Here is an 18140-nt window from a genome sequence, read left to right on the forward strand (position 1 = left end):
ATCTTCTATTCTTTCAGTCATTTTTATTCCTTTCTATTCTATTAAAGTGTAAGTTAAAAAAAAAATAAAGTATAAGTTATATTCAGTAAAGCACCCACGTTTTAAGTGCACAGCATGATGATCTTTACAAGTTTACACCACTTAGTCACCATGCATGCTCCCTCATGTTCCCTCTCATTTGTTTTTAAACTGTATACATATTGAATCAAGTAGACTCTGCATTCTTATGTCTGGCTTCTTTCACTCAATATTGTCTTTGAGATTCATCTGTTTTTTCTTAAAGCAGTTAAAAGCAGTTCCTATTTATAAACTTCCATTTTTATGGTTGTACCACAATTTACTTATCCACTCTAACGTTGATAGGCATTTGGCTTTCAATTTGTGGTTATTATAAAAAATACTGAACTTTCTTGTGCATAGTTTCAGATGAACATAATCATTGATTTATTAGACAGATATATAGATGTAAAGGTGGAATTGCTGGTCTACAGGATATATGTGTGTTTAACTTTATTACCAGCTGGAAACTATTTTCCAAATGTATGGAACAGTTCACACTACCGAAAGCAACATATAAGGCTTCCGGTTGCTTCACAGTCTAGCCAATACTGGGTATTGTCATTTTCATTTTAGCTACTCAGGCCAGGATGTAGTGATAGTTCTTTGTGAGTTTGACTTGTATTTTTGATGATTATGATATTTTACATCTTCCCATATGTTCTTCCCTATTTAAGAAATTGGGTTGATTGCCAGTTTTTTAAAAATTGAGTTTGTAGTTCATTTGTTGTTCAGTCACTCAGTCGTGTCCAACTCTGCAACCTCATGGAAAGCAGCATGCCAGGCTTCCCTGTACTTCACCATCTCTCGGAGCTTGCTCAAACTCATGCCCATTGAGTTGGTGATGCCATCCAATCATCTTGCCCTCTTGTCGTCCCCTTCTCCTCCTGCCTTCAATCTTTCCCAGCATCAGGGTCTTTTCCAATGAGTTGGCTCTTATGTTATTGTGAATACAAGTCCTTCGTCAGATATGTGTTGCAAATAAGTTCTCCCAATTTGTGGTACATCTTTAGTTCTCCTAATTTTGTATTTTGAGCTTTTTAATTTTAATGAAGTCCAATTTATCAACCTTTACAGTTAGTGCTTTTTTGCATCCTAGTTCAGAAATATTTGCCTACACTAAAGTCATGAAGTTGTTTTCCTATGTTTCTGTCTAGAAGTTTAAGTATTTTATTTTTAACATTTAAAATTATATTCCATTTTGAATTTATGTATAGTGTGAGATAAGTATTAAATTCATTTTCTTTAATATATGATTTCAATTAACCCAGCATTATATATTGAAAAGTCAATTTTTTCCCCTACTGAATTGCACTGTCTTCCTGTCATCAAACAGGGAACTGTATATGTGTCTGTTTTTCCCTAGACTTTCTATTCTGCCACATAGGTCTATGTTTGTCTTTACACTAAAATTATACTATCTTAATTTCTTTAACTTAAAATTAAGTAACAATATCTTTTAGCATTATTTAAAATAGCCAGGACATGGAAACAACCTAGATAACCATCAACAAATGAACAGATAAAGAAGTAGTGGTACATATATACAATGGAGTATTACTCAGCCATAAAAAGGAATGAATTTGAGCCAGTTCTAGTGAGGTGGATGAACCTAGAGCCTGTTATACAGAGTGAAGGAAGTCAGAAAGAGAAAAACAAATTCATATATTAGCGAATATATATGGAATCTAGGAAAATGGTACTGATGAACCTATTTTTAGGGCAGCAATGGAGACACAGACATAGAGAACAAACTTGTGGACACAGTGGGGGAGGGAGAAGGTGGGAAGAATTGAGAGAGTAGCATTAAAACATATACATTACCACATGTAAAATAGATAGCCAGTGGGAATTTGCTATACGATGCAAGGAGCTCAACCTGGTGCTCTGTGATAGCCTAGAGGGGTGGTATGGGGCAGGAGGTGGGAAGGAGATTCAAGATGGAGGGGACATATGTATACCTATGGCTGGTTCATGTTGTTGTATGGCAGAACTGACACAACACTGTAAAATAAATATCCTCCAATTAACTAAATAAATTATTTAAAAGTTAAGTAATATTATCTGATAATAGAGGGCCTCAGTTTTGTTTTTCTCACTTTGGATTGCCATAGTTATTCTGGATTTTTTTAATTTTTTTAATTTATTATTTAAACATGATTATTTCAATATAAATGACTATGGCTCAGATCATGAACTCCTTCATCAGATATGTATTTTGTAAACATTTTCTCCAGTCATTCTCTTTCCATGGGCTTTCACAGAGCAGAAGATTTTAATTTTAATGGACTCTAATTTACCAATTTTTTTTCTTTCACAGATCATATTCTTGGTATAGTATCTACAAAATCATTTCCAGGTAGAACTACTTCCCTGGTAGTTCAGTGGCTCAGACTCCCTTCTCCCAATGCACAGAGTCTGGGTTCAGTCCCTGGTGAGGGAATTGGATCCCACATGCCGGAAATAAGACAATCAAATAATTAAATATTTTTTTAAAAAGTCATCACCAGGAGTTCCCTGATGGTCTAGTGATTAGGATTCAGTGCTTTCACTACCCTGGCTCAGGTTCAGCCCCTGAGCATGGAATTGAGATCATGTAAGCTGGGTAATGTGGTAAATAGTTATCACCAAAACTGAGGTCTGCTAGATTTTGTCCTATGTTATCTAGAAAAGTTTACATTTTACATTTAGGTTTGGTCTGTCATCTACTTTTGAAAGGGCAACCCACTCCAGTATTCTTGCCTGGAAAATCCCATGAACAGAGGAGTCTGATGGGCTATAGTCCATAGGGTTGCAAAGAGTTAGACACAAATGAGAGACTGAGCATGCATGCACATCATCTACTTGATTTAATATTTGCAACATAGGATTTGTGTCTAGATTCATTTTTATTTTGCATGTAGTTGTTTCTGAATTGTTTGTTGAAAAGACAATGCTTTATTAAGTTGTCTTTGCTCCTTCATCAAAGATCAGTTGACTGGATTGGTTTAGGTCCATATCTAGGCTCTTTATTCTGTTCCATTGATCTATTTATTTATTCTTCACCAATTCCATACTGTCTTGATCACTGTAGTTTTATAACAAATCTTGAAGCTAGATAATGTCAGACCTTCAACCTTGTTCTTCAGTAGTGGTGGGAGAGGTTTAGCTGCTAAGTCATGCCCAACTCTTGCGACCCCATGGACTGTAGCCCACCAGGCTCCTCTGTCCATGGAATTTTCCAGGAAAAAATACTGGAGTAGGTGGCCATTTCCTTCTCCAGGTTGTTCTTCAGTATCCTGTTGGTTATTTTGCATCTTTCAATATACTTTAAAATCAGTTTATCAATATACATAATATAACTTGCTGGAATTTTACTATATCCTCCAAAGAATGGGCTCATTTAATCTAAGTAATCAAATTTGTGGACTTACCTGACTAGAGAGGCTTCAGACCAAAACTACTGAGACTGCGTGCTGCCACTACTGAAACTCACGTGCCTAGAGCTGGGTCAAGAGAAGCAACAAGAGAAGCCACTGAAAAAAGGAAGCCCACACACAGAAATGAAGAGGAGCCCCAGCTTACCACAACTAGAGATGCCTCCAGGTAGGAACAAAGACTGAGGGCAACCAAAAATAAATAAATGAATAAATTGTTTTCTAAAAAAAGTGGAAGAGAGAGACATAAGAAGATGAGAATCAGAGAAGATGTGACAAGGGAAGCAGAGATTAGAGTAATGCAATTGCTGGCTTTGAAGATGAATGGGTCCAGAGTTAAGGAATGTGGGCCACCTCTAGAAGCTAGAAAAAGCAAGAAAAAGAATTGTCTAAGAGAATTTCCAGAAGGAACACAGACTTGCCAACAGCTTGGCTTTAGTCCAGTGAGAGCCTTTTTAGATTTCTGGTTTACAAAAGTGCAAGACAAGAATTTTGTGCTAAGCCACTAAGTTTCTGACATGAGGGCAATTGTACAGTAGTTTGAGCATTCTTTGGCATTGCCTTTCTTTGGGATAGGAAGGAAAACTGACCTTTCCCAGTCCTGTGGCCACTGCTGAGTTTTCCAAATTTGCTAACATATTGAGGGCAGCACTTTAACAGCATCATCTCTTAGGATTTTAAATAGCTCAGCTGGAATTCCATCACCTCCATTAGCTTTGTTCATAGTAATGCTTCCTAAGGCCCACTTGACTTCACATCCCAGGATGTCTGGCTCTAGGTGAGTGAGTGACCACATCATCCTGGTTTTCCAGGTCATTAAGACCTTTTTTTGTATAGTTCTTCTGTGTATTCTTGCCACCTCTTCTTAATATCTTCTGCTTCTGTTAGGTTCTTGTTGTTTCTGTCCTTTATGGTGCCTATCTTTGCATGAAATGTTGGTATTTCCAGTTTTGTTAAAGAGATTTCTAGTTTTTCCCAGTCTATTGTTTACCTCTATTTCTTTGCATTGTTCACTTAAGAAGCTTTATTAGCTCTCCTTGCTATTGTCTGGAACTCTGCATTCAGTTGAGTGTATCTTTCCCTTTCTTCTTTTCCTTTTGCTACTCTTCTTTTCTTAGCTATTTGTATGGCCTCCTCAGACAACCATTTTGCTTTCCTGCATTTCTTTGGGATGGTTTTGCTCACTACCTCCTGTACAATGTTACGAACCTCCGTCCATAGTTCTTCAGGCACTCTGTTCATCATATCTGATCCCTTGAATCTAATTGTCACCTCCACTATATCATCATAAGGGATTTGATTTAGGTCAAATGGCCTAGTAGTTTTCCCTACTTTCTTCAATGTAAGCCTGAATTTTGCAGTAAGGAGTTCATGATCTGAGCTATAGTCAGCTCCAGATCTTGTCATTGCCGACTGTATAGAGCTTTGCCATCTTCAACTGCAAAGAATATAATCAGCCTGATTTTGGTATTGACTGGTGATGTCCATGTGTAGAGTCTTCTCTTGTGTTGGTGGAAGAGGGTGTTTTCTATGACCAGGGCATTCTCTTGCCAAAACTCTGTTAACCTTTGCCCTGCTTCATTTTGTACTCCAAGGCCAAACTTGCCCGTTACTCCAGGTATTTCTTGATTTCCTACTTTTGCATTCCAGTCTCTTATGATGAAAAGGGCATCTTTTTTTGGTGTTAGTGCTAAAAGGTCTTGTAGGTCTTCATAGAACCATTCAGATTCAGCTTCTTTGGCATTAATGATTAGTAATTGGGGCATAGACTTGGATTACTGTGATGTTGATTGCCTTGAAAACAAACTGAGATCATTCTGTCATTTTTGAGATGGCACTCAGGCACTGCATTTTGGACTCTTGTTGACTGTGAGAGCTACATCATTTCCTCTAAGGGATTCTTGCCTACAGTGGTAGATATAATAGTCATCTGCATCAAATTTACCCATTCCTGTCCATTTTAGTTCACTGCTAGCAAGGTGATGCTCAAAATCCTTCAAGCTAGGCTTCAGCAGTATATGAACCAACAACTTGCAAATGTACACGCTGAATTTAGAAACGGCAGAGGAACCAGAGATCTTATTTTCTTGGGCTACAAAATTACTATGAATGGTGACTACAGCCCTGAAATTAAAAGACTCTTGCTTCTTGGAAGAAAAGCTGTGACAAACCTATACAGCATATTAAAAAGCAGAAACATTGCTTTCCAAAAATAGTCTGTATAGTCAAAGTCATAGTTTTTCACTTCCTAAGTATTTCACCATGGGCATGACCCAAGATGCTGGGAGGACAAACAAGATCAAGTCCCTATTCTCATGAAGCTTATCTTCTAGTGGATGGAGACAGATACAAGGCAAACAAATAAAAAAATATGGAAAACAAAACAAAAGTCATGGTTTTTCCAGTAGTAAGGTATGGGTGTGAGAGTTAGACCATGAAGAAGACTGAGCACCAAAGAACTGATGATTTTGAATTGTGGTGCTGGAGAAGACTATTGAGAGTCCCTTGAACTTCGAGGAGATCAAGCAAGTCAATCCTAAAGGAAATCAATATTCATCAGAAGGACTGATGCTGAAGCTGAAGCTTCAATACTTTGGCCATGTGATGCAAAGAGCCCACTCATTGGGAAAGACCCTGATGTTGGGAAAGATTGAGGACAGGAAGAGAAGGGGGCTACAGAGGATGAGATGGCTGGATGGCATTCCCAACTCAATGGACATGAGTTTGAGCAAACTCCAGGAGATAGTGAAGGACAGGGAAGCCTGGTGTGCTGCAGTCCATGGGTTACAAAGAGTCAGGCACAATTTAGTAACTGAACATCAACAACAATTAAGTTTGTCCTAATTTGTTACAGAAGCAATAGAAAATTAATACAATTATCAAAATCCATCAAACTCTACACTTAAAATGCGTGAATCTTATTGTATATAAATGTCTTACCAGAAAAGAGACCTGAGGGACTTCCCAGGTGGTCTAGGGGTAAGACCGCACTCCCTATGTGGGGGGTCCCAACTTGATCCTTGGTCACATGTCACAAGCCACAACTAAGAGTTTGAATGCTGCAAACTAAAACTCCTCATGCCTGCTGCTGCTGCTGCTAAGTCGCTTCAGTCGTGTCCGACTCTGTGTGACACCATAGACAGCAGCCCACCAGGCCCCTCCGTCCATGAATGAATACATTTTGCTTTAAAGGAAACGTTAGAGAACTGTATTGTTGTTTTCTGTTTTGAACAGCTAGCTACACAGAAGTTGATGTGATCAGAGTGATCACGGATTTCCTAAATCAAGCCATGGGAATCAGAGACAATCCAGCCCTTGATTGGCCAGAGATCACTACAGGAAACAGGAATAACCCCTGGAGACATTCTTTGCGATTCTAGCAATTTTATTTTCACATTGTTTCCTCAAACATCATTTGGTCACTGTATTAACTAGTATTATGTAATATCATGTCAGGCTCAAGGTTTCAAAAAGTATTAAAGAGGCTCTTCTGCTGAAAAATTCATTAAGTCCCCTACATACAAATAACTTCCATTATAGGAGTGCATCCATAAGTCCAGTTTGTTCACAAAGTTAACCTAGATACCCAATTAACACAATCAGCCATATAGTACTGTACTGTAATAGGTTTATACTACTACTGACTGGAGGAGGGAGAGGAGGTGGGAGATGGCAGAGCTGAAGGATTGTCAGCAACAGGAGACGGAGGGCAAGGTGCAGTGTCACTCATGCCTGACGTTGAAGACATAAGTTCTGATTCCTTGCTGAATTCAATTTTATCTACCCTCTTTTAAAAGATGATCCAGTGATGTCTAGGTAGTAGCTCCTTCTTTTCTCACCATAAATGACATGGTAGCACAGTATTGCTTTCTGAACGGCTGCTACATCCTTTGTGTAGTGTCGGGAGCCGCCAGGATGTGCCCAGGCCGTGACAAGGTCACCGGACGAGAGAGGAACCTGCAAGGCAGCTCCTCCCCTCGGGGTCGCCCCGGGGATCCAGTTTGTCCCCTTTCTCTTTCTGTCCTACTGTTATTGTGCTTTCTACTAAATCTTGGAAACATAATATGTAGTAATCAGGCCTCCCTGGAATAGCCCAAGCCTAGGGTATGGCTATGGGCAGAAATAAGGAAAGGGCCACAGGCATAGTTTGGCTGCTTGCTTAGAAGATTATAATGTTCTAGATTAGAAAAGAGTAGAGACATTTAGATTCAGAAGTAGATGCACTGCTTCAGTTTACTTGCTCTTTGGTCAAGAGAGTTTTCATTGTTGCTATTTCAGTGCTGCTATTTGTCCACTGTTTCTATTCCCTTAATAAACATAGAATATGATGGGTATTTTTGTAGAATTAGAAAATGTGTAACATGAGATTTCAACAGTATAAAAGATTTATATTAACCAGCCTCACTGCCATTACCTCACTATTAATAGAGGTGTTTTGCTGCTTTGGAGGTGTTTTGCTGCTTCATAGTTAAAGATTGTAGACTGAGGTTTTGTGGTCTTAGACAAAGAAAAATGTCAGGATTCTCACATGGTACTATTCTCAGAAATGTCAAACATGTTTTTGTAACCCTTCCCATGTATTGTTTTATTATCCAAAGAATTCATACTATATCTGGAATCTATGGAACATTGTTTTTGTCAGAGTGAAAATGTTAGGCCATGGAGGCAAGAAGACTATGTATGGAACATTCAAGGAAAAAACCCTGTAATCGGGATTGTTCCAGATGAAGTCATTGGAAAAGATATGAGGGAAAATATTGACGGGAGTATGAAACCAACATCTGATGTAACATGAGGTGATGGTAAGGGGGAGGCAAGAAAAACGATTCTATATAATCTGAGCTGTTAAAAAATAAACAGACGAGTTCTTGCATTGCAACCAGAGTCCGTGCACTTCTTTTCGCCGACGCCATTCATCCCTCGGGTATTCCTGGACCCGCCGGGGCTGGATTCCGGCAGTGAACCATTATAGATTCAAGTCCTGTGCTCAAAAGCTAACTTTCAGTTCAGTTGCTCAGTCGTGTCCGACTCTTTGAGACCCCATGAATCACAGTGCTTCCTCAATAAAGGAGAAGGTCCAAATAAAGGAGGTCCGCCTTGCCATTTCCTGCATCATGAATCACTTCAGTTACTTCGTCTTCTTATCTCTCTTCTTCCTTTTTCTGGGCCTCCCATTCCTGGTGCTTCTTAGCAGCACCGGATACATCACCGATGCTTTTACACTTGCTTCTGGACATCCTGGACTTGGAAGAAAGATACTGTACTCCATACAGTACTGTACGAGAAAGGACACAAAAGCGCGACCACTTGTAGAGGAGGCACGCGTGTGACAGCGTAAGCCAGACAAGTGAACTAACTCGTGACTGGACAAGTGAATGCATGTTGGCATTTTTGAAAGTTCTGCAACTTGAAGATTCATATGTAGATTTACTATGTGCTGGGGCAACCTTTTTTCCTTTTTCTTCTCTAACTATGCTCATGGGGCCATTCCCATAGCTTGACTTTTGCCTTTGTTCTTACCTCTGTCCGTACCTGTCTTTCACCATATATATCCAAGACTTTCTCCCTTATTTCCTTCAGGTTTCTGCTTAAATGTCACTGCTTAGACAGGCCTTCTCTAACAACCTTATATCACATAGCACTCCCAGCATATTCCCTGGTATCCTTGATCCCTCTTATCCTATTTTTGTTTTTTGCTATAAACTTATTACCACTTTGTCTAACTATATATAAATATATTTATGTTCAGTTGTTCATTGCTTATTTCTCCCTACTAGAACTTAGGTTCTAGAGAATAGAGATTTGATTTTTTTTTTTTTTTTTTCACTACAGTAATCTCAGCATCTAGAGTGGATCTGGCAAAAAGCAGGTATCAAGTATTTGCTGAATGGCTGCCTTTGAGATAAAGTGTACAGGAGAGGGAGTGGATTTGATTTTGATGATTTCCCCATGTGTTGCTGTTACAGACTTGCAGGAATGTCTAGACAGAAATATCCAGTAGGCAGTAGGAGGCATAGGTCTTGATTCAAATGAGGGGACTGGATGGGAAAGAAATCTTAAAATCATTGGTATTTGGAAAGATGCTATAATTAAGGGAACGAATATAATACAAAAAATGTGTATATCAGTAGGTAAGAAAAAAATTGAGATGAAACTGTGGGCTATAACCATTTGTAAGAGACAAAGGAGAAGGAAGGCCCTGTGAAACAATGAAATCCAGGAGAGACTGGATAAAAGTAGAGCAACATACGATCATTTATTTCAGACACAGCCTCCAGATGAATGTCGTTTTTCCAAAAAAGGTCGTTTATTTTCTGATGAAATTAGGAAGAAATACATACCCAGCCACCTATGTTTCATTGCAGGGGGAGATAAATTTTGTTCCCCAGTCTGGTTTATATAAAGTAGGCGGTGGAGTTCGACTTAAGCACATTTATATTTCACAGATGAAGTTCAGCAACCTCACTGCACATCTTATGGAACTCAAAGTTAAGATGCCTGCGCGTAGCTTCTGGTCATTCTTGAGCCCCTGTGACAGCTGCACGAAATGGCAGAGCGTAAGAACCAGGTTGTCCTCTTCCGTGCTCAGTTCCCAAAGATTTGAGAAATGGTTTTATACTAGGAGCGAGGAAAGGATGAGGGAGACTCATTCGAAGCTGTACAACCTGACTTTAAGACCTCCTAACAGAGGAGAATCGAATGAATATGCTTGAATGGGCTCAATTTGCCTCCTTTCGGCTTGTGATTTCTTTGTGTTTGAAAACGACCAAATATTCTCCTTAATCATGAGAATATCTGCGTTCTCACCTTGGAAAACGTAACAGCCTCTTTTTAGCTTTTACCTTTAAAGAGGAGGGAAGGAAAGCATTAGAGTGAAAAGAGACTGAAACCATAAAGGGAAGAAAACATGCTCCAGGTGAGGCTCGAACTCACAACCTCGGCATCACCCGCACATATACTGCTGTATAAGTACCGCGCGCTAACCGATTGCGCCACTGGAGCATGCTTTCCCTTCGCTCTCGGTGCGCACTCTACAGAGCCACGAGCGACCGGCGCGCCGGATCCCCGAGACAAGCAGAGCGGGAACGCGCGGCACTGCTGGGGACCCTCTTCTCCCCACCCTCCTCAGCCGCGGTTGGCCTGGCAGAGACACTTTGATCGAGACACTTCCATCTCTTCCGCAAGCGTGTTTGTGATCCTTCCTCTGGGCCAGCGAGGATCAGCATTTCCCAGGGGTTCGGGGATGCTCCTTTCAGAAGCCCCGAGAGAAGGTTGAGGAGAAAGGACGGGCGGACTCTGGTTCCCCCTCGCCTTGACTCCAAGAAAGGAACGATTTCCGTGGAAGACAAGGGCTATTTGACTGAGGCATGGCATCACCGCACACCGCCTGGCTGGTCCGTGATGCTTCCTACCAGATCAGGACCCAGAGAAGCAGAGCCAGCCCAGTTCTGGCCCCGCGGGTTTCCCAGCACCCGCTGCGCTTCTGGCGGAACTATCCACCTTGCTGTCCAGCATCTCCAGGCTGTGCCTCCAGGTTCCCCTAAATCCTTCCCGAGCCTGCTTGCAAACCTCATTTGAAGTCATACAGCCAGCTGGTCCGGCATCTCCTGCGGGAAAACAACCAGAGCGGAAACGGCTCCTTTGGGCCGCGTGTTACAAATGGAGATTGAGGTGGTGTCCCCCACCCCCACTCCCACCCTGCTCCTCCACCAGCTTTGACCTTCTTTCGAGGTTCATTGCAGGTAGTTGGCCTCTACAATCCAGGACAGTAGAGGCAAACCCAGTTTGGCCACCCAGGATCTTCATTTTCTGCCTGGGGCATCTCATTATAAAGGCCAATTTTGTTTGTTATGTGCTTGTTTGTTTTTGGCGTAGGGTAATCGCAGCTGGTACATACACACCAGATATGAGGCTTTTAGGCTTTTATGGAAGAATTCCTGTCAGTGAGAAGGAGAATTGGGTAAATAATGGAATAGCCTGACTATTCCTGTCCACACGGGACTTAACAAACAGGACTGAGAGTACTAGACCAGTGACCAAATATCTCCATTCAGATGCAGAAAGGAGTGCGAGGGGAGAGAACTGTTTCCATATTTCGGCGTCTGTTGCATTGCTGTACTGGATCATTACGTGTTTTTTAAACACACCTTAAATTAAGGAGTAGTGAGAAGCGACATAGCCCTTTAGTAATGACCATCTCACCACATGATCTCCTCCTACATTCCCACCACAGAGGCCTGGAGCTCTGCCTGAACAGGGCATTCATCTAAACAACAATAGCAGCCACAAGTTGGATGGAGCTTATCATTGGCCAGACATTTTTCTAAGTGATTTATATAAACCACATCTTAGCACTCATGTGCTGTGTTCCAAGTCTGAATCTAGACAAGAAGAACTAGTGTCTTCGGAGCTATTCTTAAGAGATGAAAACTTACAAGACTCACAATATGTCACTAGATATTAAACTGACTTTCATTAACACAACGTCGGCATTATAAGCATAAAATCATGGTGCATGAAGGAAAATGTAGATAGAAAGCCAAGTGCTTGAAATTGTTAACGTTAAAAAAAAAAAAAAAACTTCTGATTTCTGCCTGCTCTTCTTTGTATGGAAGTCTGGCCTGCACCCACCACAATTTGGGTTCCCTTGCCCTGCAACTTCATCTTGAGTTTCAGTTGAGGGAGCAAAGAGAATGAGAGAAGACAGAAAGTTTGGAGTATCTCTCTCTCTGGATTCCTTTCTCTGGGTCAACTTGATTTAGTTCGTCAAAGTGGATGTTTCCTTCAAATTCCAGATAAATATCCAAAAATGAATTTGCTGGATCATATGGTAGTTCTATTTTCAATTTTTTTAGAAGTCTCCATGCTGTTTTCCACAGTGAGTGCATAAGTTTACATTTCCACTTACAGTGCAGAAGGGTTTCCTTTTCTCAGCACCCTCACCAACATTTGTTATTTCTTGTCTTCTTGATAATAATCCCCTTATATAATTGACATACTTAGACCATTAATATTCAGAGTAATTAATGATGTGGTTGGATTAATACTGACTAAGTCATTATTGGCTTCTATTTACCACCATTGTTCTTTCTTCCTACTTTTGTCATCTACACTTTTCAGGTTTTAATTGTGCATCTATATGATTCTATTTTCTCTTCTATCTTTGCATACAGTTACACGTCTTTTACTTTTTTCAGTAGTTTGCAATATATATTTACAACTAATCCAAGTCTACTTTCAGATAACACTAATAGCACTATATCATGTCCTGAATAGTGTGAGTACCTTATAACAACAAAATAATCCCAATTCCTCTCTACTGTACCTTGTATCATTGCTGTCATTCATGTCACATATATACAGATATACACAAGCAAATATACATAGAGAGAGGTGTGTGGTATATAAATAAGCATACATAATCAAATACTTAGTTAATACTATTATTTTGAACAAACTGTTATATAGTAAATCAATTAAGAATAAGAAAAATACAAGTTTTTATTGTACCTTCACTTTTCTTCTTTGGTGCTTTTCCTTTGTCTATATAGACCTGAGTTTCTGATCTTATTTTTTTTTTTTCCATCCTTCTTAAGAAGTCCTTTTAGCATGTTTTTTGTTTGTTTGATTGTTTTTGCAAGGCAGGTCTTCTAGCAACAAATTCCCTAAAGTTTTGTTGGTCTTAGAAAGTATTTTTGTTGCTTCTGAAGGATAACTTTGCAGGGTACAAAATTCTGGGTTGTTTTTTTTTTTTTCCCCATCAAAATTTTAAATATTTAACTTCACTGTCTTCTTGCTTGCATGGTTTCTGAGGAGCAATCTGATATAATTCTTATCTCTGGTTCTGTATGGGTAAGATGTTTTTCCCTCTAACTTCTTTCAGGATTTTATCTTTTATTTTCTGTAGTTTAAAAATTAAGTGGCTAGTTGTAGTCTTGTTATATATTCTTGGTGTTCTCTGAGCTTCCTCAACCTGTGGTTAGGTGTCTGACATTAATTTTAGGAAAATTCCCAGTCATTATTCTCTCAAATATTTCTTCTCTTACTTTCTCTCTTCTCCTTCTCGAGTTCCCCTTACTTAAATGTTACATCTTTTCTAGTTGTACTGCAGCCTTTGAACACTCTGTTCTTGTTTTTTTCAGTCCTTATTCTCTTTGCTTTTTCAGTTTTTGAGTTTTCTATTGTATCTAGCTCTGAGATACAATATGAAACAAGATATGACTCTTGTCTTCAAGGAAGCTTAGACTCCATTAAGTAAGTATGATAAAATCGATAATTACAATATCTCTTTAGGCTTATAACACCTAAGTTAGTCAGGACTACAGGTTACAACAAATTGAATCACAATAGAAATTGGTTTATTAAAAGGCTTGTTGTTGTTCAGTCATTAAGTCGTGTCCGACTCTTTGCGATCCCATGGACTGCAGCACGCCAGGGTTCTCTGTCCTACATTGTCTCCCGGAGATTGCCCAGACTCAGGTCCGTTGAGTCACTGACGCTATCTAACCATTTCATCCTCTGCCGCACTTTCTCCTTTTGCCTTCAATCTCTCCCAGCACCAGGGTCTTTTCCAATGGGTCGGCTCTTCACGTCAAAAAGCATGTATTGGTATCAATTGTATTGGTGGCATTTCAAATGAAATTTTCCACACCTGAATTTCAGATATCAAGAATTCATATATCACAACAACTTTATTTGTGTCATGTGTTTTCTCTAAAAGCAGCGGCCCAAGGCTCCAGTGAGATTCGAACTCACGACCCCTGGTTTACGAGACCAGTGCTCTAACCCCTGAGCTACGGAGCCCCGGCAGTTCCGTTTTTAACTCCTTGTCTTAAACCAGATTATATACTGAAATCGTTAGGGTTTCATTGCTTTATTTTGATTGGTTTCTGGAAAATTTGACACCCTATTATCAACCCCTTTTCGATTTTCTGATCTGTGGTCAAACAAATTCCCTCACTCTCTGATAGTTTTAACATCATGTTCGATTGGCTTTTGACAAAGGAAATACAGGACCCCTAATCCACCTCTGAGAGTTTTGCCTGAAAATCCAGAGCAGTCGAGGGTCAGAGGTTGCACGTTGACGAGAGTGGGGAATGAACAGCTTGCCCATCCGCTAAGATGCGAGGTTTCCGGGTGAGGGCTGCGGGGACACTTGATTTTAGTTACAGTCACGCCCTCTGCTCTGCAGTATATTCCGCACTGATTTTCCAGGCTTCATTTCTTAGAGCCTTGCAGGAAAACACCCGAGATCTCTCTCAAATTCCTCGATATCAGTTATCAGAAGGGAGACTGAGATTTGAGGATAAGGAAGAGGTCAGCAGGAACAAGAAAATGGAACGACCTCCCTGAAACTGAAGCCGAAGAGAGGCTCTGCCTGTTTGTAGCCTTGTCTTTGAGGCTGAAATACCTTTTAAAGCCTCGATCCAGGGCGTAAAGAAAGTGCTCTGTTTCTCCTTCCCCACTGGGTATGGCTGAAATCCAAATACAAAAACTCTGTCTAAAGAAGCTGTGGCAAAGATATCAGAAAATTTGTTAATTTCCACCCAGGTAAAGGAACTGCGTAGAGAAGGAAACGGCAACCCACTCCAGTCTTCTCGCCGGGGAAATCCGATGAACAGAGGAGCCTGGCAGTCCATGGGATCACAAAGAGTCAGACAGGAGTGCACTGAGCACCCAAAGTCACACACATATAAATATGAGCACACTGATCCCTGAGTCAGACACTGAGCACACAAAAGGGCTGCGAGGGACACACACACACACACACACACACACAATCTGTTTAAGGACTCAGCTCAGGCCAGCAACAGCAATAATGTAAAGAGACCTGGTGAGGAAGAAAATTCAACTACAAATCCTAGGTCTCCAGTCCCATATCAGAGACCCTGTGCTCCTGACAGAAAGCAAGGATTGTTTTCCTGTCTACTTTCAGGATTTGATAGCTGGCTCATTAAAAAATGACTCTTAATTAAAAACAAAAAGCAAAACCAAAAGCAAGTCGACTACCGGCAAATTCAAGTAACTCGTTAAAAACAACTCAGCAAAATAAGATTCATTGGTGAAGTGGGGAATCCAGTTTCTATGCTTTGGTCGCAGTCTGAAATACAGCTCTCCCATCATTCAGAGGAGAAGCTGCAGAATCTATGAAAAGCCAGCCAGCCCGCTCTCTTAAAAGTCTCACTGGGTAAAAAGGTAACACACTCTACCTCCCTCTCTCCAAAGTCACATATGGGCAAAAAAATGTTCCTATGACCTCAGTTCAGCCACTCAGTCGGGTCCGACTCTTTGCAGCCCCATAGACTGCAGCACACCAGGCTTCCCTATCCATCACCAGCTCCTGGAGCTTGCTCAAACTCATGTCCATTGAGTCAGTGAAGCCATCCAACCATCTCATCCTCTGTTGTCCCCTTCTCCTCCTGCCTTCAATCTTTTCCAGCATCAGGGTTTTTCCCAAGGAGTCAGTTCTTCACATCAGGTGGCCAAAGTATTGGAGCTTCAGCTTCAGCATCAGTCCTTCCAATGAATATTCAGGACTGATTGATTTCCTTTAGGATTGACTGGTTTTAATTCCTTGCAGTCCCAGGGACTCTCAAGAATCTTCTCCAACACCACAGTTCAAAAGCATCAATTCTTTGGCGCTCAGCTTTCTTTATGGTACAACTCTCACATCAGTCACCATCTACAGTGATTCTGGAGCCCAAGAAAATAAAGTCTCTCACTGTTTCCATTGTTTTCACATCTATTTGCCATGAAATGATGGGACCAGGTGCCATTATTTTAGTTTTTTGAATGTTTAGTTTTAAGCCAGCTTTTTCAATCTCTTCTTTCACTTTCATCAAGAGGCTCTTTAGCTCCTCTTTGCTTTTTGCCATAAGGGTGATGTCATCTGCATATCTGAGGTTATTGATATTTTTCTTGGCAAACTTGATTACAGTTTGTGCTTCATCAAACTGGCATTTCACCTGATGTAGTCTGCATATAAGTTTTTAAAAAGCAGGGTGAAAATATACAGCTTTGATGTACTCCTTTCCTGATTTGGAACCAATCTGTTGCTCCATGTCCAGTTCCAACTGTTGCTTCTTGACCTGCATACAGATTTCTCAGGAGGCAGGTCAGGTGGTCTGATATTCCCATTTCTGTAAGAATTTCCACAGTTTGTATTGTGATCCATACAGTCAAAGGCTTTAGTGTAGTCAATGAAGCAGAAGTAGATGTTTTTCTGGAATTCTTTTGCTTTTCCTATGATCCAACGGATGTTGGCAGTTTGATCTCTTATGACTTAGAGTGTCATAAACAAAAATATGGAGAAACACAACAAAACAGGAAATGGACATATTAATGAAGTTGAGAGTGAGGGGAGTGAAAGAAACGTGAGGTCAATTTTATCATTGTTACTCATCAGTAACTTCCTAAACTTCTTGGATGAAAAGTCTTCCTCCTGCCTTCTGGAGGAGCCAGTTTGTTCAGATTCTCCATAATCCTAAATTTGCCTGTCCAGGAGGGCCTCTCTGCTGAAGCTCCTCCTCATCACCTGAGTATCAGAGAAGAAAGGGATGTGGTCTCAAGAAAGATCAGAAACTCCCAGAAAGTCTGTGATTTGCAGTTTTCACAGATTTCATCCTATATTTAGGTACAGTATTCACCTCTGATTTTCTTGCACTTAAAGAAATGTATAAGTTCAGTGAAATATGATGAGACAGGCAACAGGAAGAAACTGTCTTCAGAACTTTTCAGTAACAGTCTTCTCAAGGTCTTTCCAGTTTCTGTCTGGTGTCCAGCCCCAAAGTCACATGCTATAGAGTTTGTTCCCATTTTTAGGTAACAAAATTTGCATTATCCACTACTCATGAATTTACTATCTCTCAGTCCCAAGTTCACCCTTTTTGCCTGCTTTGTGGAAATGGTATGAATCCTTTAAATAATTTTCTTTTAATTGGCACCGAAGCTCTGCAGTAGAGAATAGTGGAGAATCATTGCAGGGGGAAAGGAGATTTGCATCCTGGTTCCCCTGCATTACTTGGCCTGCTGCTTCCCCAGGGCCTGCCTCCTGCACAGGCATGGCTTCCGCCTGCTTCAGGCTCCAGCAGCCAGCAGCAGCCACCAACTCCCCTCCGCGGGCATCCCCCCGTGAGTGTTTTCTAGTGGAGAACTCTCAGTGAGAGACGTCTCTAGGAAGAGTTTTCCAAGAAGCACTGGAAAAATGACCGTCAGCAAGTTCCAGAGGGCAGATTTCAAGCAAGTTCTGCTGGCACAACCCCACAGAAATTTCTTTGCTCTTCAGTGAATCATGCCCAAGCCTTCCCCATCAAGGTCTGGATCTTAGCTAGGGGTAGGGTGAAGTATAGAGGGCTCTTCCTTCTGTGCTTTATCTCAGCCATGGGTGAGGGGCACTTCCTAAGGTGCTTTAGCAGTCTTAAGAGTAGTGATTTGCTATTCTTATATTTGTTAGTATTCTTTTTACTTTTTACTCATCAATTCCTTGTTTCTCCAACACCATCTTTAGTTAACAATTCCATATATTACACTTTCCCTATTCATTATAAGCAATATACTTTCTGGGGATATAATGTACAACTTGACAACTGTAGTTAACAATACCGTATTGTATATTTTAAAGTTACTAAGAGAGTAGATCTTAAAAGTTCTCATCACAAGGAAAAGCAA

At 40.5% G+C, this 18140-nt stretch overlaps 2 non-coding genes across 2 annotated transcripts; both read right to left on the reverse strand.

The window, feature by feature from the left end:
- Positions 1 to 10381: 10381 nt before the first annotated feature.
- On the reverse strand, positions 10382 to 10475 carry TRNAI-UAU (transfer RNA isoleucine (anticodon UAU)). The gene is made up of 2 exons: positions 10438 to 10475; positions 10382 to 10417 (listed from the first exon to the last, which is right to left on the reverse strand). It is a non-coding gene; the product is annotated as a tRNA-Ile (tRNA).
- A 3728-nt stretch (positions 10476 to 14203) lies between these two features.
- On the reverse strand, positions 14204 to 14276 carry TRNAT-CGU (transfer RNA threonine (anticodon CGU)). Its single transcript has one exon. It is a non-coding gene; the product is annotated as a tRNA-Thr (tRNA).
- Positions 14277 to 18140: the final 3864 nt, after the last annotated feature.

This window comes from Dama dama, chromosome 7 (genome assembly GCF_033118175.1).
Source record: "Dama dama isolate Ldn47 chromosome 7, ASM3311817v1, whole genome shotgun sequence".
In the NCBI taxonomy this organism is placed as follows: Eukaryota; Metazoa; Chordata; class Mammalia; order Artiodactyla; family Cervidae; genus Dama; species Dama dama.